Source organism: Bombus bifarius, unplaced genomic scaffold, assembly GCF_011952205.1.
Source record: "Bombus bifarius isolate JDL3187 unplaced genomic scaffold, Bbif_JDL3187 scf7180000008218, whole genome shotgun sequence".
Classification (NCBI taxonomy): Eukaryota; Metazoa; Arthropoda; class Insecta; order Hymenoptera; family Apidae; genus Bombus; species Bombus bifarius.
This window is the reverse complement of record NW_022884519.1, coordinates 243066-265620: the sequence shown is the minus strand read 5'-3', so window position 1 is coordinate 265620 and position 22555 is coordinate 243066. Positions and strand designations below refer to the sequence as shown.

The window sequence follows — 22555 nt, the reverse complement described above, 5'->3', positions numbered from 1 at the left end:
TAAATTTCATAAAAATGAACAAAGCAAAATGTCTAAATAAACAAACAAACATCAAATAAAGTGTGAAACCATCAGATGGCAGCACAGTTTAAAATTGAGCCACCCCTACGATGAAGATCATACTAAAAAGAAAAGCTTACCAACTTTTACAACCTTAAAACTACATCAATATATATCCTATAATATAGAAGTTATATGCTTAAAAACACGAAAACTTCCTTCTTTAGCCATCCATTCAACGAAATCGACGTATCGCTTTCCAAAACGAGCTCTCAAATTTATACATCTAACAATCATCGCGATACTTCTAGTCATTAAAAGCGTTTCTTTAAAAATTCTTACCAGGGTTTTTGATTCCAAAATTAGCTGACCTACTTTCCACCATGTCGTCATTATTCTCGCTACGCCTTATCGCGATTCAAAGCATCTGTGTCCACCGTTTCCACAGCGACTCCTTGTCGTCATCGACGACGTGGAAGGGCGTCAGCAATCGCGTTCACGGTCGTCCTGAAAAAAAATACGAAACATGTTCACGAAAAGGCGAACGATAAGCGGATCGGAGCACATGAAAGCCGGCCCAGGATTCGATGGTACGATAGCATGGTGGTACCCGGGGCGACGGGGTATTATATTATTGATCGTCCCTCGAGCTCTGTCCCCATCAGCTGTCGTGATCCCTGGCGTTCTCCTGGTACTACCGGGTTGCACGTTAACCTTTGTACTCACGGCGGAAAAAAACGTTTACAGGCTGGATATCTACTACGACCGAGTCAGCCGGATCTTGCTCTTTTTTGTGGTTCGACGGCCAGCCGCTACGACGCGCATTTGCAACTAACAATAAATGTACCATTCTCTCTTACACCTTCCATTCGTAATATCGTGTATCGTTCGATCTGTTTGGTTGATCGTGTACCAGCTGTAATATTGGAATGTTCTTCTAGATATCGGGTGACGCAAGAATCGTAGTTATATCGTTCAAAAATGAAAGTGTGATAATAGAACTGGTTCTGTTTAACCTTACGCGTGAGATTTAAATACCTTTCGTAACTGATAGAAATGAATTTCTAAAAGATCGTTCTTCAAATGCTACTCTAACAAGGAGGCTGCTACGTTTCCCATTAATATGAATAAACCAAGAAAAACTAATTCAAAATCAAATAAGATTAAACCGATTTTTAGAACGTGCTATGCATTCATAGTTAACCTATATTCGTAATGATAAACTTTTGCACTTTTGAATACATAATCCAGATCTTTCTCTCTCTCTCTCTCTCTCTCTCTCTCTCTTTCTCTCTCTCTCAAGAGATATCTCTCTCTGTATCTCAAGAGATACAAATTAAATATCGGTGTTCTGCCTCCTTATTGCTGCAAACTACAGTTCCAAATACGCGAACACATGAAAGTGAATAGACAGTATAGTAGCACAAACTTTTAATAAAAGATACTAAACAACTAGCTGCAATTCAAATCAATTCGACGTCGTCACAAGGTACTCACCTGTTCCAAAGTCAAATTGAAACGTGTCGCCGTCCTACCACGTATTTCCCAAAAGACGATCTCCTCGAACTACGTTCACGAATCGTGGAAGCTTTGTAACGTCGCCAGGCATTAATCGCGCGGTAATGACCGACAGATGAAGAAATATCGTTCTCCAATGACGCGCCACTGGGTTAAGGCGAATCCCCGCCATTATGACGTGTCAGCATCCGGGGGTAATCCACGATAACCATTTATTTCAGATCCACGGACCGTGCAGCGAAAGGGGTGGCAGTCGGGGGTGGAAGAGCAGCACAAATCTTCCTTTCGTGGACAAGCTGAAGAGTCTCTTCGACCTGCTTCTTCCCAACCAACCTCTTGTCTCCTTCTTCTTCTTCTTCCTCCTCCTTTCTTCCTTCTTCTTCGTTCGTTCTCTTCCGCCTTTGGTTCGCGAACGTAATATCCTGCCCCCAGCCGCTGCCTCGAACCTTCTAACACGAAGAGATTCGTGTCCCCTTCTGCTGAGAATCAGCTAGCTCTCGAGTTTCGTCCGCGCACCCCTTCCAACCTAGTTCTCGTTCCTCAGAGTGTCACTAATGCCGCGAGGATTAATGCTACGCGGCGGGGCTTACGGCCACTATTAATTTCATCGGGAGAACAATATCTTATGTGGCTGGGTATCGGGTGCATGTTTCTAGAGCGCTTCCTGGATACCTGGCACACCTCTTGACGATCTAATGCGCGGTTAGCTGGAAAAGAGATCCTATCCACGTTGCAAGAGACCTGAAATCCATTTTAGGTTATGTTTACCAGAGGAAATTATTAAATTTAGTTCGAAATAGCTACGTACTTGTGAATTGCTTTTTTCTGTTTGGTTTTTATTAACCGGAAATTGATATGTTAAGGAAAGAATTGTTGATTGATATTGTTGACATTTTATCTGGATTTTAATAAACGGAATTTACTGAGGAATTTTGTTCTTTTTCCTATATTACATTCCTTTTGCATATTTACTGCTGAAAGAATTTTTATTATTTACATATGTTTAACAAATAATTTTCGTTTAAGACCACAAGCGTTATAAATGTTTCTTCCAAATTTTGTATATATTTTTGTGTGTGTGTGTGTGTAATAAAATACTTAAGAAACCGAATCTGAAACGTAGATTTTTGAAAGTAGCAATGTATTAAAAGAAAAATACACCGAGTTGACGGATCAATGTAAAATTATGTAAACAATGGATATAACCTTCTGGAAATACCTACGACAAGGAAAATTGTTCCCCAGCGTGCGATAGCGTTTGAATCGTTGCAAGAGGAAGGTATCGATGCATCGGAATCGCGTTTCTCTTCCTTCGACGTTTCGAGAGCATCATAGTTACCGGTAAGCGTGACACAAAGGTTATTACGCTGGCACGATAACATCCGGGCATAGCTGACGTGTTTGACTGACGAGCTCTCAGACGTCGCTGCAGGAGCACGCCATTTGCGGACGGCCGGCTGATACTTATCTGCAGGTAATTAGAACTTGGACCTGGAATCACGCATACAGTTTCCGCCGTTGTTCCAGGACTGCTTTCGCACAGTAACACTGACAATGATAATTATACACTTCCCCTGTACTTTGACATGGTTGACGTGTAGTTTATAGAAGCTTCGATTCTGTGTATCTTCAAGGGAAGTTTTTTCGATTCGTATAGAAGTTTATATTGGTTAAGTGTGTCGACTTTCGGTATTACGCTGCGAATGTCAACAAGATGGACAGTGTAAGTAACGCTGATACAACTGAAATGAAGGTTATGTGCCCGGTCTATACAGTTAAGGTACAAAATTTGAATTTAAATTTATATTCAAATGTAATGTAAATTTGAATTTACATTTAAAATTAACACTGGGTGCTTTTCAGATTTTGAGATTATGTTGTTTTTGGTAATTACTGAGAGTATACAAGTGCTCTGTTGACAAACTTGATGATCACCGATGTTGACATGGATCGAGATTGTATTTACGTATTTATGTTTATCGTATTATTTTAATTGGAACTAGGTATATATAAATAATTAAATATAATGCTAAATTTCCATCTTGACACTTTCTAGAAGCATCGACTAAAGTCATTACACAGACTGGAAGCGAAAAGTAGGAAACTGTCGAGGAAAAGGCAGCCGGACACCTTTCTCGTTAATAGAGAACGGCGGAACTCTTTCTATCAACTTTCTAGTCCCGTCACGGCAATTAGCAAAGTACTTGCACGTGCGGATAAATCCTCTCGTGGCAGAAGCGCGACTTATTTATGACCATCCGCATCCCGAGACCCGACTAAAGGGTTAAAAGCGATACAATGCCACGGTCGACATTGTTTTGATGCGGTCAGAACTGACGAAGATCGGTGAAAAGATGCATAAACCCGCACGTCGTGTGCCAGCTTTCCAAAACGGATGCTTCGGCGTGAAACCCGCTAGTCTTTCTATCCGCTGACATTTTCTCTTTGTACGAAAATTGCCAATAGAAAGGTTTGTCTGTTCGACCGCTAGAATTCTTGGAACTTGGGTAAAATTTTGTAATTTGATGCAAAGATCGATATTTGTCGAGTTTCTTTGTTATCGATAATATTAGCTTTTCATTTCTCTTCTCTTTCCAAAAATCTTCTTCTTTTCATATGAAACATGTCAATTCGAGATGCGGTTTAAATTACACAGAATTTTAGTTTCATATTCTGGTTATTGATACATATATTCAGGATTTTTCTGTGTGATAATTTCATAATTGACAATATTGGTGCTCTAAGCTTTTGGCCAATACACATATATTGAATTACAGAGAATTCTAGTTTCTTATTGTGGTTATTGATATATGTATATCAATAAATAATAATAATAAGTACATAATATATCATATCACATAACCATATAATTGATAATATTAGCTTTTTATTTCTGTCCTCTTTCCAAAATCTTCTTCTTTTGATATGAAATATGATAATTCAAGATGCAGTTTGAATTACACAGAATTTTAGTTTCATATTCTGGTTATTGATGCATATATCCAGGATTCTTCTGTGTGATAATTTCACAATTGACAATATTGGTACTCTAAGCTTTTGGCCAATATACATATATTGAATTACAGAGAATGTTAGTTTCTTATTGTGGTTACTGATATATGTACATCAATAAATAATAATGATTGATACATATATATCAATAACCACATAATATATAATATCACATAACCATATAACCAGTAATATTAGTTTTTCATTTCTGTTATTTTTCCAAAACTCTTCTTTTGATATGAAATATGATAATTCAAGATGTAGTTTGAATTACATATATATATCAATAATACTAGCTTTTCATTTCTGTTCTCTTTCCAAGAATCTTCTTTTGATATGAAATATGTTAATTCAAGATGTATTATAATTTGAATACATTACATGAATTACCAATATATGTAATTCAAACTACATTTTGAATTAACATATTTCATATGAAAAGAAGATTTTTGGGAAGAGTACAGAAATGAAAAGCTGATATTACCGATTATGTGGTTATTGATTATGTAATATCAATATATCAATAAAATTCTCTGTAATTCAATATATATATATGTATATTAGCCAAAATCTTAGGGCACCAATATTATGAATTATGGAATTATCAGACAGAAAAATCCTGAAAGTACAATATGTACTTACTACCGCGTCGCCAGGAAACCAAAGCTTCCTATCAAAGGGTAAACGCTGTACCCTATTAGACCGGTATTTTTGCAACGATACTCCAGACCCAGGTTCTCAAGAGGAACGATAACGGTAATCGTAGCGTTGGTTGGCGGCCTCGCAGAGGAAGGCAGCCACGGTGTTCATGATCAGAAGAGCGGCAGTATCCTGGTCCTCCCTTTAGTAGTCTCATACCACTAGCGTATACCCTTACTATGGTACCCCTGGCGGCGCGGTGCTAGCCATGACACGAGAATGTGATTAATGATCGCAACAGAGAGCCATGCACCGTACACCGCTCTCCTCTCTTTTCCCTCTTCTCCCCCGCCGTAAACTCGCCGGGTTCTCCTTCTCTATCGTCCGCTCCTCTCTTCCCTGGACGGCCACCACGTTTTCTCTTCCCTCTGGTATCGTTCTCTCTGTCAGCAACCCCTGCTGTTGCCGCTGACGTTGCTGCCGCGGTTGCTGCTGCCGCAACTGCCCTCTCTCTTTCTTTCTCTCTTATTCTCTACTTGCAATCTGACTGCCTGCCAACTTTCTTCCATAGTTCTTCATCCTCGTTCTCCCTTCTCGTGGCCACCGCTGATTATCCATCGACTATTTCCAACGCTGCCTCCAGCTGGTTTTCGCCGTTTTTCCTCGAGATTCTCTTGTTCGACGCACGAACGTTGGCCTCAGTTCGACAGAAGATGAGCATTCTCAAGGGAAGAACAAAGAGAAGGCAAGTTTTAAATAATTCTACGACGAACTCAGTCTAACAGATACTGTACAGCTTCTTGGATTTGCTAAAATAGATCAGACTCGAGTTTAGAAGTTATTAACTCTGTTTCAGAAGGCTTGCAACAGTATGTTTGTTTCAAGTAATTGCGCAAGTATGTGTATAGTAAGGTGCTTGTACGGTTTTTCCTAAGGGCTGAATTATATTATAAAGGTTTGTTTAAGAGTTAGAGCTCGATCGCCTAACGTTCAACTTCTTGTTTATTATTATTTTGCTTAATCGAACGTATTTGATTTTATTTACTTTTTCTTCTTCTTCTTTATAGAGTGGAGAGTTTCGTGTCCTCCGCGTTAAATGAACCTGTCCAAGGCAGGAGTCGTAAGAAATGAAGAAGTCACGGGAACAGAGGAAGAAATCAGTCAGTGCCTGCTCCAAGCACGATGACTTTGACTCTATCGACTCGTCTTCCGCTTATCTAAATCACTTATCGATATCTTGCCCTGATCCTGCTTTTCTTCAATATCCGATCGCCGTCGATCTTAATAATTGCACTTCTTCGTTTCGATTTCAACGATCCGTGAGTTTCACTCGAATCTACCAATTAAATAAACAACTTTTGTCACGAAATATGGACTCAAAAAGCTAAACAGTTTGGAATTATTCCACGTAGAATGTCTTTGAAATTCCGTCGCCATTTGATACACTCTGGCAGGAATGGCGCTTTAAAATGGCTTCCAGATAAATATTATCTAGTTATCTACTACTTATTCCTTAACAAATACATTTCCTTATTTCCTAACAAAATACAAAACTCACCAATGTCACTCGCTTTACTCTCTAACTAAAACAAAAATTACATCAAAAGTTCAAACTTGTCACAAATTTATTAATTATTGAAATTCTCCATTTCTAGCTTATGTATCAAAAAGCATACACGAAGAAGCTGCATTCCAACCTCTAGCAAAGTAACTAGACAAAATAAGCCATCTACTGGTTCCACTCATCCAACTCTCCTCTTCGTCACGTGGAACAGTCGTTGGAAAACTGCAGAACAATAAACCACCCCTTCGATATTCCTCTTGTTATCATTTTCGCCAGCCAATATTGTGTCGAAAATAATGCTCTAGTAGGATTGAACGATGATTCGACAGTGCGGCCATCGTTCGACGACGGTGACGAAGTCAGCAAGAGTGGAAAAGACTGGCAGGCGGAACGAAGACAGAGGCAGCGGGTACTCCCCGCGGAAATCAACGGGGCTGCGAGCGTTTCGTTGAAATTTCCGGCGTATTGTCGGCGTTCGGCGGCCGTGAATGATCCGGAGCCACCATCAACCCCTTTGTGAAGGAAGGGAGACGGCGAGGCGGGAACGAGGGCGAACCTGATGGGATATGGGGATGGCGACGCGTCCCTGGCGACGCCGCGACGCTGACAGCGTTCGGTCCCGGCGCCCTCTTCTCCCCGACTCTATTTCCGCGTTTTCTTTGACACACCCCGGATTAAATGCTTCAGCTGTTTCTACAAACTTGCGATCCGCAATATTCGCGTGATCGAATGGCGTTGGTCGAGTGCGATGGTTGTTACCGAGGGACAAAATGGTTGATGGAACGAACGAAATTGACGTTGCTTGAAAGAATGAGATTGCGAATGGTTGAATATTAATACATTGCACGGGATTAAAGAGATGCAAGAATGCACAGAACGTGGATAGTATTTAATGTATCAAAAGAATTTACAATATGAAATGTAAAATTTAACGAATGAAGCAAATCTCCACTTTGAATCTATTTTACAATAATATGAATCTGTATAAACATCGGCTGTGTAAAAGTAACAAATTTGGAGTATGAGGAGGAATCGTATTTTTTGGAATTATAATTATTAGAAAATGTGTTTTACGTTCTGGATAGATTTGGACGTTTCGTGAGAGTAATTACTATAGCTTTTATCTATGAATGAAACAATTCTTCTTTCACAAGTGATAAATATTAATGTCTGAAGTAAGAATTATCTTTCTTAATCGAAAACAATTATTTTCTTAATCACAATTATAAAAGTGAGATAACACGTTGCACGTTTCAAATTCATAGATAATACGTTTCATGAAATAATCTTACAATATGAAACGGACTTGCAGCCATAATTACTTTCCTTAATCGGTTCATATTGTATAATAGAATTACAGTTATATACTTAATACATCTTATGTCATAAGATTGCACTACGAAATGTGTGTAGTCAGGAATCACTGTCTATAACATGGTTGTCTTATTAGCAATATTACGTTAAAAGTAATGCACGTACGAGCTGTTAGAAGATGATAATTAACTGATGCTACAGATTATCACAATCCTGTTACGATTGATGGAGTAGAAGGTGCTAATGATTATTTAAAGATGATGGTAATTAGGTAAATTAAAGCGCTACCCAGAGTTCTGAATAACAGTATGTTACGCAAATATAACGTGCAGCATGCGCCTGTACGTGATACTGTAATTTAAGTAGTATCTAACTTAATCGTTGCTACATAATTTGTTTCATATTTGTCTTCTTAACATGCCTGCTGATTTCTGAGTAGATTGCCGTTCTGTGGATAGTCATTTCCTGCAAACTTCGTATAAATAGAAAGCACGAGGTTGCACGATCATGGTAAGACCACGAATTCTGCTAATCATCGCGCGAAGAAAAGCAAACAACCTTTTTCCAAAAGCAACTTCATGGTTTCCCAAATATTATTTGAATATATTATTCTAGGACCAGTTTATTTGTTAATAAAGCTACTTTTTCAATTGTTTGCGTCGCTTTTATAGCAACGAACACGTCTGAGTTTACCACATTAAATAAAAAAGAATTGAAGAAATTTCTTCTGGAAACAACTTCATGGTCTTCTAAATATTATTTGAATATATTATTCTAGACTAGTTTATTTGTTAATAAAGCTACTTTTTCAATTGTTTATGTCGCTTTTATAGCAATGAACACGTCTGTGTTTACCACATGAAATAAAAAAGAATTGAAGAAATTTCTTCTGGAAACAACTTCATGGTCTTCTAAATATTATTCGAATATATTATTCTAGACTAGTTTAAATGTTAATAAAGCTACTTTTTCAATTGCTTATGTCGCTTGTATAACAATGAACACGTCTGAGTTTACCACATGAAATAAAAAAGAATTGAAGAAATTTCTTCTGGAAACAACTTCATGGTCTTTGAAATATTATTCGAAGATATTATTCTAGGACCAGTTTGTTTATTAATAAAGCTACTTTTTCAATTGTTTATGTTGCTTTTATAGCAATGAACACGTCTGTGTTTACCACATTAAATAAAAAAGAATTGAAGAAATTTCTTCTGGAAACAACTTCATGGTCTTCTAAATATTATTCGAAGATATTATTCTAGGATCAGTTTGTTTATTAATAAAGCTACTTTTTCAATTGTTTATGTCGCTTTTATAGCAATGAACACGTCTGTGTTTACCACATTAAATAAAAAAGAATTGAAGAAATTTCTTCTGCAGATAATTTCATGGGTTTCGAAATATTATTATTCAAAGAACATAACCTAGAAATAGCTGCTTTTTTATCAAAGGTATTTCCTCGACTCTTTTAAATAAAATAACAAATGTTTCAAATTCAAAAATACAAATGTTTCAGATAATCGAAGAAGAAGAAAAGCGAAGAATACTTTCCTACCATCGATTGTTTGATTTTTTAAGCATTATTCCAAGGATATATTTCGAAGGCAATTTCTTTAATAGGATATGCTGGTTCTTCGATTGTTCGCGATACTGTTATGGCAATAGACGCGTCCATGTTGGCGATATTAACATCGCCGTCAGCGATGGCTGGCTGCCTTTTGTCCAGAGGGATGAAATACTTGATGATATTAAACATGAATAATGTAACGGTTCGGGGGCGAGCAATAGCGGCTGCGATAAGGCCTTCTGGAATACAACATACGCAAAATCACAATGTAACAGCTGTCAGACTTGTACCAGGTCTGCGTCTGAATAAAAAAAAATTAAAGCTGTTGCTGCCTTATGTACGTACATTTTTGAACACATTTTTTCTTTTTTTTTTTTTTACTTTATGATAATTTTTTACAGAATGAAGAGATAATAGCGACTGACCGGATTGGAGAGGCAATCGAATCAATGAATTAAGATATCAAGCACTTGGAAGGAAAATTGCGAAAGAATTTGCTCGTTTGGCAGTGGAAACTAGTTTTATTGGCAGAAATCGCGCTGCGGGGGTAAATTGGTGGAAACAAGAGGGCAAAGGGAGGAGGGAAAAAATCAGTGCCGGATGACTCGTCGGTTTTCGAGCGAACCGGAATGACTAAGTGTGAATTCAATTAAGGGTTTGTTTTAAGCATCTATCAGAGCTTGTTTACGGGCCAGCTCATTATTTACGTAACACGATGAAATTGATAATTTCGACTTGGCTAATTAACGCTGCCGATCGAAGAAATTTGAACGATTTCAAGTTCCTTCCCCCTTCGTCAAACTATCTACTCACCTGGTATAAGATTTTTTCAAAAAAGATTCATTTCATATTATTGTAATGTGTGCTGAATTTTTCAGAAGAATCAAAAAAGAAGAAAAAGGAAATTGAGGAGCCAGAGGAACCAAAGAAGAGAAATTATTCTTACTACGTATCCTTCAGAAACTTGTTTCAAGTTCCTTCCCCTTTAGTCAAACTATCTACACACCTGGTATAACATTTCTTCAAAACAAATTCATCTCATATTATTTTAATGTTTACTGAATTTTTACTGAATTTTCTACACACCTGGTATAACATTTCTTCAAAACAAATTCATCTCATATTATTTTAATGTTTACTGAATTTTTACTGAATTTTCTACATACCTGGTATAACATTTTTTCAAAACAAATTCATCTCATATTATTGTAATGTGTACTGAATTTTTCAGAAGAATCAAAAAAGAAGAAGAAGGAAATTGAGGAGCCAGAGAAACCAAAGAAGAGGAATTACAAACTTTTTTTCTTCTCTTACTACGTATCCTTCAGAAATTTGTTTCAAGTTCCTTCTCCTTTAGTTAAATTATCTACACACTTAGTACAAGATTTTTTCAAAACAAATTCATCTCATATTATTGTAATGTGTACTGAATTTTTCAGAAGAATCAAAAAAGAAGAAACAGGAAATTGAGGAGCCAAAGGAACCAAAGAAGAGGAATTACAAACTTCTTTTCTTCTCTTACTACGTATCCTTTATTTGTATCTTTAGAACTAACAATAATATAATGTTAATATTGTCCTTTGTAGAGAAATCAAAATACCAATTCTAATTTTTACCATTTAACTTATTCTTTTCCATCAAACAAACGCATTCAACCGGAAACTTAAATTTTCTAGATGTTCTGCCTGAAGAAGAGGAAATATCCTCTTACCCTCTATGAGCAGCAGCCATGAAAATCGAAACGTGGCTAGCGGAAAACAGTAGGGTGTTAATAATGGTCCAGGAATTCGGCTATGGACCAATGTCAAAGGATCTTTCCTCGTCCAATCCCGGTCGACGAGTACGGCAGGATGTTGTTGTAGGCTGGACCAAATAGTCCAGGGCGGACCCTTCTTTTAATTGTATCGAAGGGTCGATCCTGGTGCCTCGGCTCGTGAGAAACGGAATGCGTGCGTCACGGATCCAATTCATTCGTCCGGACCTTTTCCCAAAAATGTTGTCATTAATTTGGAGCACGACACTGTTCAGGGAAAATTGACAAATCGCTGGGAAGACCGCGGTGTCCTTTAAGACACACGAAACTTTCCAAAGTTGTAGAGCGACAAAAAAAGAAGAAAAGAATAGAAATATATTTGTTAGGTGAAAAAAATTGAACCACAGAGAACATAGATAGTCCGAAGGCATTTTGAAGAGCGATTAGGAGTTTGTTTAAAACGACAGTACACCACGATTAAGACACTTTTTAAGCTGTAACTGTGAAGAATCGTAGCTCGTGTCCACGCTTTGTGCTCGAGAGGGGCTGTCACAATGGCAGCGATGGAAAAAAGAGAGCAGCTGTGAAGAGGAGCTTGAAATGGCGATTCTATGCGCGTCACGGGTCGCTCCGCTATGATCCTCCCTGCCCCTATGTCCGATTTCCCTCTTTACCATCGTCGGATTATGTTTTTGTCGGACGAGCGATGGGTTTAATTTCAAGTCGTCACGGCGTATTAAGCGATAAAGGAATGGCGCTGGATGCTCTGGATAACAGTCGATAACGTGTCAGAATTGCAAAACACGCGGCAGGAACGAATCATACCTTGTGCATGGAACTCGAATGAATGTCAAAAACCATATTTTACTAACCTCACCGTGTATCAAATTCCTGCTCGTTTTACTAAAAATTGTAAATATGGTTCGCAGGTTTTTACTCAAAAATTTGGGGAAGATACCATATCTGGTATCTCATAAGAAGATTGCCAATCTTGTTGCATGTTTATACTTTTATGAAGTTGAGCTAACCTAGATGAACCTAAGTGGAGCTAACCTAGCTGAACCTAAGTGGAGCTAACCTAGCTGAACCTAAGTGGAGCTAACCTAGCTGAACCTAAGTGGAGCTTTGTTTTATCTTCTAAATACTGTAACAAGAGAAAGTGATTTTCAAAATTCTAATATTGAAATAACATTCTAATATTCTGACATTGAACATTCTTATAAACACGTACAAATCCAGAATCTGTTTGCAGGAAAATTGATATTAGTCTTTGAATGGTAAAGTTTAAGCAAGAAACATTGTAACAGAAAATGGAGCAGAGTTCTAAGCTTCGTCCAGAAGTGGGATGATTTTTGATCAACAAGATTAATACTGATCCTTCTTCATCTTGGGTTAACGGAATAGCAGGATTAATTACACGAAGGGCGATAATGCCCAATTCGGTTAGCGTCGAAGGGGATACTTGTCGAGGACTAAGAGGGTTTCGCCACTGGCTACTCCCTATGTTCCACGTAAACCACTGATAAAACGTGTCACCGAGAAGCTGACGAAATTTACTATTTACACCCCGTATATATAACACGATAGGATGTCCGTGGAACAAATTTAACCTGGGACCTGGTTTGTTCGGATCATTTTATTTTCACGCCATGATCCCCGAAAAATCAACATTTTCTCACCGATGAAAGATAAAGCAGACCTTCTGGAACCTCGCGACGCTTTGTAAAATATGAAAGTCACGCTGTTGCTACAGAACAAAATTAATTCGTGAGAACAGACGTAAAAACCGCAAATTCATTAATTTCACGTGTTCGACTGCGTAGCAACGTCATACTTTGAACAATCAATTTACAATGTTGCAACCGCAACTCTGTATAATATTAAATAATTACCGTACGAGATAAAAGTAATATGTTTTCGTACGTTTCAAGCAAATGAAAATAACGTAAAGTTAATCGATTTTTCATTCAGCGCGATATCGAAGTCTAACATTTTTATTTCTTCTGTTTTCTTTTTTTTTTTTTTATATAGCGCCATTTATTATTCGAGATACGAGAAGAAGAAAAAAGGAGTGGAGGGACGCTGGTGGAACAAAAATTCTAATTTCCCCGTCGTTCAAAATTCATTCTCCGCGGCCGAAAACGAGTTTCTACGCAGGAATCCCGATCGCGACTCCCAGCCGGCCGTCGAGAAGACTCATTGCTATTCCGCGGGTAACTCATGCGGGGCATTATGGTAGTCACAGTCGGGGCTCTACTAAATTGAAAACAAGATCCGTCACGTTTTCAGGCAAGCAAAAAGAATTTTAATGAATTATAAGGAGCAGGTATGAAGGAGGATTGACAGGCGATCCTGGTGAAATTAAAGGAGCTACCCACTGATCACCGCTATCCGCCGTTGTGCTGCTGCTCCGACGTATTTTTTGCCTCGCCATATCCTCTGCGATAGGGGTGCTTTTTTCATTTTTCGCGAAAAATTCCTTTCGTCTCTCTATCTCTCTTGCGTTTCTGTTTTTTTTTCTTTTTTTGCACCCACAGGTAAGTATTTTTTACTCTAAGAAAAATTATTTTCTGATGGAAAAAAATTAATGATAGAAACACACTTTTCAGGTGGTTTTGCCAAACACGTGCTCTTATCATTTGGTCAATTAGTAAGAAAATTATGAATTAATATCGAAAGGGTTAACACTTTGACTGCCACGTGGGAATCACACGTTTCGCTCAGGCTTCAGCTTCCTCAAATGCGAAAATCGCCTGCCAATTGTGTTTGCATCTCGTTAGGGGCAACGTGCGTTCGAGGTTTACGCAAAGGATTTGAGGAATATAAAAGGACAAAAGTACTGCTTTAGTAGTTATCGGTTGCTCCAATTTCAGACAATATTCATATACCGGGTGTTGCTTAAGTTCAGCATCTAACTAACCTACAAAGTATCTGTGAGAGTACCTTGAAGATAATTTCAAGGCCATCAATTCAGTTTTGCTTGTCAATATCTATTTCTTATATTATGTACACGATGTTTTAAGCGACATCTAGACGAATTGAAGATAACTTCGCAATGACGTCGTATGTAGCGTCAGTAACTTTTCATAATCTTCAGCAGCAATAGAAATAATTGAACACTTTGAAATCACACGTTTCGCTGAGGACGCCACAGGGGGATTTTTATTATTCAAAGCATGTAATGGCAAAATAATAGTAAATTGATGATGTAAGACAACGTTCTTCCCCAATGGACCGTTTATCTTATTGGTAGTCACTGGTGACCACCGTGGCGCCTTGCTGACAGTTGATAGCAACATATTGTAACAAGGCTTGGTTTATTTCAACAAACCATTCGCATTCGTTGTTTACACGTTAAAAGGTGTGTTTATAATAATATTCATGGATTACCCCTCAAAGATATGGAGCAAACACAGTGCACCGTTAGATGCAAGATTTGTCCTCATTTTTTTTTTATTGTTGTTCTAATAAAAATGTTTAATTGTTCAATGGGTCACTTTTTATTTCAAAGTATCCTCTATTCATCTGTTATATTGAAAATGCCCTAACTGTCAATTTTCATTCAATTTTTACAATCGTAAGAAGTTGAAGCGCTCTGGTCACAGGAGAAACCGTGGGTCATATATGGCTCACGTGGCAGTCAAAGTGTTAATACGTGTGTAGAGTAACATTCACAAAAGTTAAAAGGTGTGTTTATAATAATATTCGTGGATTACCCCTCAAAGATATGGAGCAAACACAGTGCACCGTTAGATGCAAGATTTGTCCTCATTTTTTTTTTATTGTTGTTCTAATAAAAATGTTTAATTGTTCAATGGATCACTTTTTATTTCAAAGTATCCTCTATTCATCGGTTATATTGAAAATGCCCTAACTGTCTATTTTCATACAATTTTTACAATCGTAAGAAGTTGAAGCGCTCTGGTCACAGGAGAAACCGTGGGCCATATACGGCTCACGTGGCAGTCAAAATGTTAATACGTGTGTAGAGTAACATTCACAAAAGTTTCAATCTTGACAGAACTTACACCCAAGAACGACTAAAGAATCCGTCCTGTTTCTCATCAAATATTGTTATTTCCAGCAAATAAGAAGATCACGAGTTTATCTTGATCAATGATCGGCGAAAATTCCTGCACAGGCAAAGTACAGTAAACACGCAACACCTGGAGTGTCACCCCGAGCGTACCTTCTCCTCTCAACAGCACCGCACATGCAACCATACGAACAGAGAGAAGATCACCGAGTTCACGTCGAATAGGCTGTGCAACGAGAGAAAAAAGAATTTAATGAATTATAAAGGCTCGATGCAGGCTAGAGAGGGGAGAGGGCGAACGAGGTCGAGGGAAGGGGATTGGCAGTCGATTCAGCCGGAATTAAAACGGCTGGCCGTCGTCGGCACTGCGGTACCGATCCGTCCTGGGGGTTTTCTTGCGCCCCTGAACCCTTGGTGTGCAGAGGAGGGTCCAGCAAAGAGTTGGAGAAAGAAAAAGGAGCTGCGAGACGCGGATGGAGGATACGAGCCAGAAGAGAAAGAAGAAGAAGAAGATGAAGAAGGAGGCGGTGGTGGAGGTGGAGGTGGAGGAAGAGGAGGTTGAAACGATGGTACTAGGGGACTTGATGAGAACGCCTGGTGGGGGAGGGTTTCCGAAACAGCTCGCCGCTATCTCGACTGATCCGATCAAGATTAATGAACGTGCGGCTTGCGAGTCGAAGTCTTTGCGCCGCCCAGGCTGCTCGTTTCGTCTCTATCTGTTGGCCGACGGGCACGTAGTCGCCTCTCCGTCGCTCTGATTCTTTTTCTCGGGCCGCTGATCCACGCAGGGGCAGCGACTAGCGACAGGTACCGTCGACGAGTCCTGGTAATAGCGCGGTTCGCGGTGGCTGATGTTGCCGCGGCGACTCGTTCGCAAGTTGTTTCGTCAAGTTGACTTGCAGCCGTTGTTGGCTCTTTTTGGCGGAGGATAGTACGGAGGACAGGGCAGCGGATAGCTTGGAAACGTCGTGAAAGCGAAAAGAAAACTGTTTCGTCGAGATAATGATCTGTAGAGAAAGAAACGAAGGCTGATGGGGATGAGGTGGCTCGTTTCACTTGAATCTTAGTGAAGCAAGAAGGTATATTTAGAGATTTATTTCCAGTTCTTGTTGCTACTCGTTGCTCCACGTTATTGTTCAGTGTCTGATATTGATATTCTTTGAAAGATACTACGAAGAGCTACAGATTAATGGAACCATGGTTCATCCTTCCATAAAACCAGTATCGCGAGCAATCACAACACAAGAAACATTTTAACAACAATCAGCGACGATTTGTTCGAGTCAGTTGTCAATCCAGAAGTCAGATTTGATCGCAAGCAGGCGACGCGAGTCGATACTTATAAGGAAACTTATAAATGGACGCATTGGGATTGGCAGCGAAGATAAAGTTACGGTAGCAGTAGCAGGCGGTAGCAGAACTCGTCTTTTTTACGTGATACGGCAGCTTCGAGATAGATGTGTCACCAGGACCGAGCCAGATAAAAATACACGTCCCCCTCGTTTCGATGGTTTTAATTAATTCCGAGGATCGACGCGACCGCCCGTGTTAACTTTCCGGCTGGGTCGCTGCATCAACCGCGCGTGTCCACGATTGCTACTGTGCAGTAACACCGGACTCGTTTAACTGCCCTGCTAAAGAAAAAAACATTGTCCCAGTATTGTAACTGATTTTGTCTTTCATTGCAACCAACTTATTGAATATGGTTTATGCGTTATTAAATATTCCAGACATTCTTATCTTGATGACATTGTAACAATTTCGAGAATTTTATATAAATAAACACACCAAGTGTGATATACGAAACTAACTGAATCAAAAATAAGTCAATCAAATGCAAGGTTCAAAATGTAGCTTTCTACAGCAGCGTTCATTTTTCTTCATTCTGTTGTCTTTTGACCATATTGTCATCCTTCTAAAAATTTACTAACAATCTTCTTCAATGTTCTATTCAATGTTATTTAATTCACTTCAATTGATAGACGCCCAATTGTGTATTTTCAAATTCAGAAATTCCAGCATCTGATTACTCCTTTATATATAGCTATCTATTCTTCAAAGTCCAAGATAATTGTTTGTACATAACAAGAACGGTTTCAAGCAATTCGCATGATCGTCCATCGTTTACAACTGCCGTCAATTTTCAAAACATATTTCCATCGTTTCCCCGGTAAAATGATGCAGGTCTCCCGGAGTTACGATTAGCATCTCAGCGGTGATCGAATACAGGGTGACGAGGTGTCCGCGGTGTCTGCGGGTTTCGAATCTAATTTCACCGGGCTCCCCCGTCGACGACACGGGGCTCCTGTTATCTTTAGTTACAGCCTAATGTGTATTTGAGATGCGAAACTGCCTCTGGGGGATGTCAGTCAGTCGGTGGAGCGAGCGTAAAGTGACGCGATGAACGCGCCACGGCGAGAAGGGGTGGCACGAAAGAGAGAGAGAAGCGGGATGCTTTGTAATTACGAGCCCTGATAAATGGAGTCGTGACTCGTTAATCCCCTCCAATTACACATAATGGGGATCGCTCGAATCCCCGTCATTTTTGCTGTTTTCAAATTCGACCGACCGCCGCGCTACTGAACACCAAGTCTAACCATGAATTATCCAGTAGCCATATTGAACTATTGAAATATGTATAATTTTATGTGCTGGACTAGGTTAGCTGCGTAGTAGCGGTGTAGCGATGCCTGTATGCGAGTATCAGTGTGTGGAAGTATGTGTGTACGTGGCGTCTCGAAAACAGATGAATGTAAACAGTATAGTCGGTTAACAGTCGGGTAAGGAAGAAAGTATTGAGACGCGTGCAAGTGTGTATCGATGAATATCTTTGAAATCGTCCATCAAATAAATATATAATTATTCTAATATTAATTCCAAGCGTAAATTTAGTGTTCCTATACCGTTATTTCGGCTATTAAGATCCAAAATTCTCAACAAATATAAAACAAAAATTGTTGTTCATCTAATATCACTTTATGAAAGGAAAGAAACTCCGGACGACCTAATACAATTGAAACAGTGACTATAACATAATACAAATGAAAGACACAGAACGAAATTTATACCGATCTTTGTTTCAACGTTCTCTAAAAATTGATATTACGAACAGAAGACATTGTATCACGAATGCAAGGAGACAGAAACTTTACAACACAGCAAATGAAAATTATATTAATTTTTATTTCAATATTCTCGACAAGCTTCAATTTCAAACACAAGACATATCGAATGAGTGATTACTTATTAAGCCTTAGGGATCATACCTAATTCAATAAAATAATATTATTGAGATACGTGTAATTTTATGTGCTAGAATAGGTTAGATGCGTAGTAGTGATACTTGTATGTGAGTATCAGTGTGTGGAAGTATGTGTGTACGCGGCGTTTACGAAACAAATGAATGTAAACAGTACAGTCGGTAAACAGTCGGGTATGGAAGAAAGTGGTGGACGCGTGCAAGTGTGTATCGATGAATATCTTTGCAATCGTCCATCAAATAAATATATAATTATTCTAATATTAATTCCAAGCGTAAATTTAGTGTTCCTATACCGTTATTTCGGCTTTCAAGATCCACAATTCTCAACATGAACGCCACGTGTCCTATGTGGATAAACTTATCTAAATAGAAAGCGAGATAAAGCAAAAGTTCATAGGAAGTTGAAAAAATGACAGTAAAGTACGGTTTTGGTGAATGCAGTAGGCGTGCAATTTCGAAGTCAGACAACGTTTGCTTCAGAAACTGCAATCACTTTCCCGAGTCCTCAGCTGTCCACTTATCTCAACAGGAAGTGCTGGCTGCAACCGCACTACCTTCAACTGCAACCTTGTTACGTCTCATCATAAATCTTCCAATCTACTCAAAAACTCCAGGAAGTCTTGTCCAATACTCCAACGGAGTATTATTCCAACTTCTCCGATTCATTCGTCAAATATTTTTCAGAAATTCAACAGAGAACTTTGAACTTCACATTTCGGCGTATAATTAAACGTTTCTCTTCGTACGCTCAAAATTTCGACGTAAATTGTTGTCCTTCTTTTCAAATTTTCAATTTTACATTGAAGCAAGGATTTTAAGTTATTCGATTGTCGCGTTACAGTCCTCGAAAAGTAGCATTTTCCAATGGCGTCAGCTTGCGATAAGAAAAGTCGATCGACGCTTGGACGAGTCCAAGAAAATGCATTTTCTCGCCAACCCAAAGTTGCAATCGACTTAAACAGTGCAACGTTGATGGTTCCCAACGAACCATTTGTTAGGCTGATCGCAGCAATGTTGCGCAACCGAAGTGTGTGGTCAGAAACCCGTTAAATCTTAGCTGCGGGGGTGGTGGGGGGCGAGACAAGGCGCGAATTTCACGTTGTTTGTCCCCGTACTTTGCCAAACGAGCGATTCACTGGCCACCCACTGTACACCGTACATCGTACAGCTTGTAGATCGCGCGATTGCCAGGCGGATGCGAGGCGAAATGACCGACGCATACGGATCATTTGTCTTGGCGCAACGAATGTGGAACGTGGCGTGTAGGTGGCATAACGCCGCCTGAAAATAGGGTCACGAATCGTAAGGAGGATCTGATAACCGGCCCGGAAGGTATTTCGCGTTCGTAGAGTGTCGCTGTCTGTTCCCACCCCCAAAGAGACCAGGGACACATTGGACGAGTAGAAGGAAATTGCAACAAAGATCGTCCCTTGATTTTTAATGTCACGTAGGAACAAGGTATCTGTCGTTCTTCCAAGATTTTCCATTTTTTAATCTACCCATTCAGTGCTTCTATCTTTTTTATTATAAACCTGCTATTTCTGCCTTATAATATTTATAAAACACTACAGAACATTGCACTTCATTTTGAACTAAGTATACTCGGATCAAATTACTGTACTCTCATCTATCTGCTGTGCCTAATATTATCTCTAACTGCGTTCTTGTATTTCTTGTGCCTTAACTCCGTTGCAAATGCCTGTATTTCGACTAAAGCAAAATTTGTTTGCCTTTTCGAGCAGGTAGATGTCCCAATATCAAATGGAGCCTTTTCGATGTAGAGACAAATAATTGCCAAGTAATTCGAGGGATATAGTCCGTTAAAGACCCAGTTCAGGACAATCAACCGGTCAGCCTATTTACCTTAATTCACGCCCAACACGATCTATATCCGAGAGTGGCTTGTAAGGGTATTCAAGACCGGAAGAGAACGTAGGTCGCTCCGTGGATAGCGGATCAGTGTATAGATCTTGCAATTAGCTGCTCTTGTGTGCTTCCTTCCTCCTCGAGAACCTTGCTGGTAACCGTGTCGCTTGCTGATTCCCTTCGCTTTTTACCCCAAAACTAGGGAATCTAGTTCGAAATTCGTTATGGATCTATCGTACACCGTGTTCGAATTAACCTTAGTTGAATTGAAGATGTTTTACAGATCGATGGAATAACGACACGTATTGTTTCGGGACGTGGACTGAAACATTCCCAATTTTCAGCAACACGAAATCGTCTGCCACTCCTAATTTCATTGTGGAATGGTTCTATGTTCCATACATTTTAACCTCCCATCGTTCTTAAATTATCAACCATTGAAAACTGCAGAACAATATATTCAGAATTATCAACCATTTTTTGAATTTCAGTTCTAAGAAGAGTTTAACACAACGAGAGCTTTCTCGTATCCCTGACATGTTTCTTAACATTCACCAAATACTCGGAAATGATGAAACGAACGCAGCACAGTTGAAAATACGAAAGAAGTATACTGTAAATATCATTTGCCTGAGAAACGCCTACTTTCGCCCAAATGGTAAAAAATTCCGGAGCACCGGGTCGTTCGCAATGACAACGTGGCGTACAACGTCGCATCGCGGACAGGCGACGCGATTATTCCAGAAAACATGAAACGAAAGCAGCAACGAGCCATGTCTGACTTTCGATCCTGGGTGGTAGCAGGTTATCTCGACTGTTGGCTGGGCTGCTGGTTGCATGGGCGGAGGCAGGGTCGTGCAGGCGGCCCCTCATTCGCTTTCCGGGTGCCACCCTTCTTTTCGAGGCTGCTGCGGCATATCCCCAGTCCATGCTGCGGCAACCACGCACGTGTTCGCGCATGCGCAACAGCCACAGTGTTGCACGCATGGGCGCGTACGCATATAGGAGAAACGGCACCCGTTGGAGAACCCCTTTCGCGCTCGGGCTACCCAACAGAATGTCCCCTCGATGCTCGTAAACTGTACTGCTAGCGTAATACTGCGTTACGTATGTGTCGAATGTCCCCACTGTAAGAAATCGATATCTCTGCTATGGAGAACTGGCGCCGAATTTGTCGATAGAATTTGATATTTAAAATGGACGTGTACATATAATAAAATAGAGTTGAAGAATTATGCGAATGATGGAAATTAGACAAGGATAGGTTAGGTTAGGTTAGCTTAGGAAGGATAGTCATTGGCACTTAGCTGTTTCTTAACTATTTCTTTACGACGACATAGGAAATGAAATGACCACGGAATGGTAACCATTGCTGCTGGAAATTAAAGAATTTATTTAACAAGGATCGTTACTTGGTCGTTTTCTAACGTTTCTTCGCGATAACGTTGGAAATTAGATGATCTGGCAACAATGGTCGTCACCATTTGGCCATTTTTCCTTCTTTTAAGAGTCGAATTGCCTTCACCGAAGCGTTCGTCAAATATTCGTCGAAATGTGCTAGTCATCGTTCTGCCTTATTTAATAAACCCATGGAATCTCAAATTGACTGATGTAGAGTTCTAGCGAGCCCCTATAGCGCTAGAAAAGCCATTTCCCGTGGTTGACGGTAAATTGGGCTGCACAGCGTGAAACGATTGCCTCGTAACAAATTGACGTTTCGTTTGTGCAGAAGATAGCGGACAATTGAATTTTTTCGCGGCATTAAGTCGTCCGAGGGTCCGCTATCAAAGGCCACGTTACGCGCTTTCGTCGGTTTTATCAGAATGATTCATACGTGGCATTATCTCGTTATTTTTCTCGCGCGTTTTCCACCGATCCGTGTATTCCTTTTTCGAAGGCAAATGATTTATTATGCGGGCTTCTCCATGAAACCGGTAAATATATGCACGCAACTTTGCATACGTAATATGGATGAGATACTGTCAACGCCGTCAACTAACAAGTTTACCTCGACTCGGCTG

At 39.6% G+C, this 22555-nt stretch overlaps 1 long non-coding RNA gene across 1 annotated transcript; it reads left to right on the top strand.

The window, feature by feature from the left end:
* The first annotated feature begins 6041 nt into the window (after window positions 1-6041).
* Window positions 6042-6898, top strand: LOC117211151. Its single transcript, XR_004488209.1, has 3 exons — window positions 6042-6124; window positions 6237-6488; window positions 6825-6898. It is a non-coding gene; the product is annotated as an uncharacterized LOC117211151 (long non-coding RNA).
* Window positions 6899-22555: the final 15657 nt, after the last annotated feature.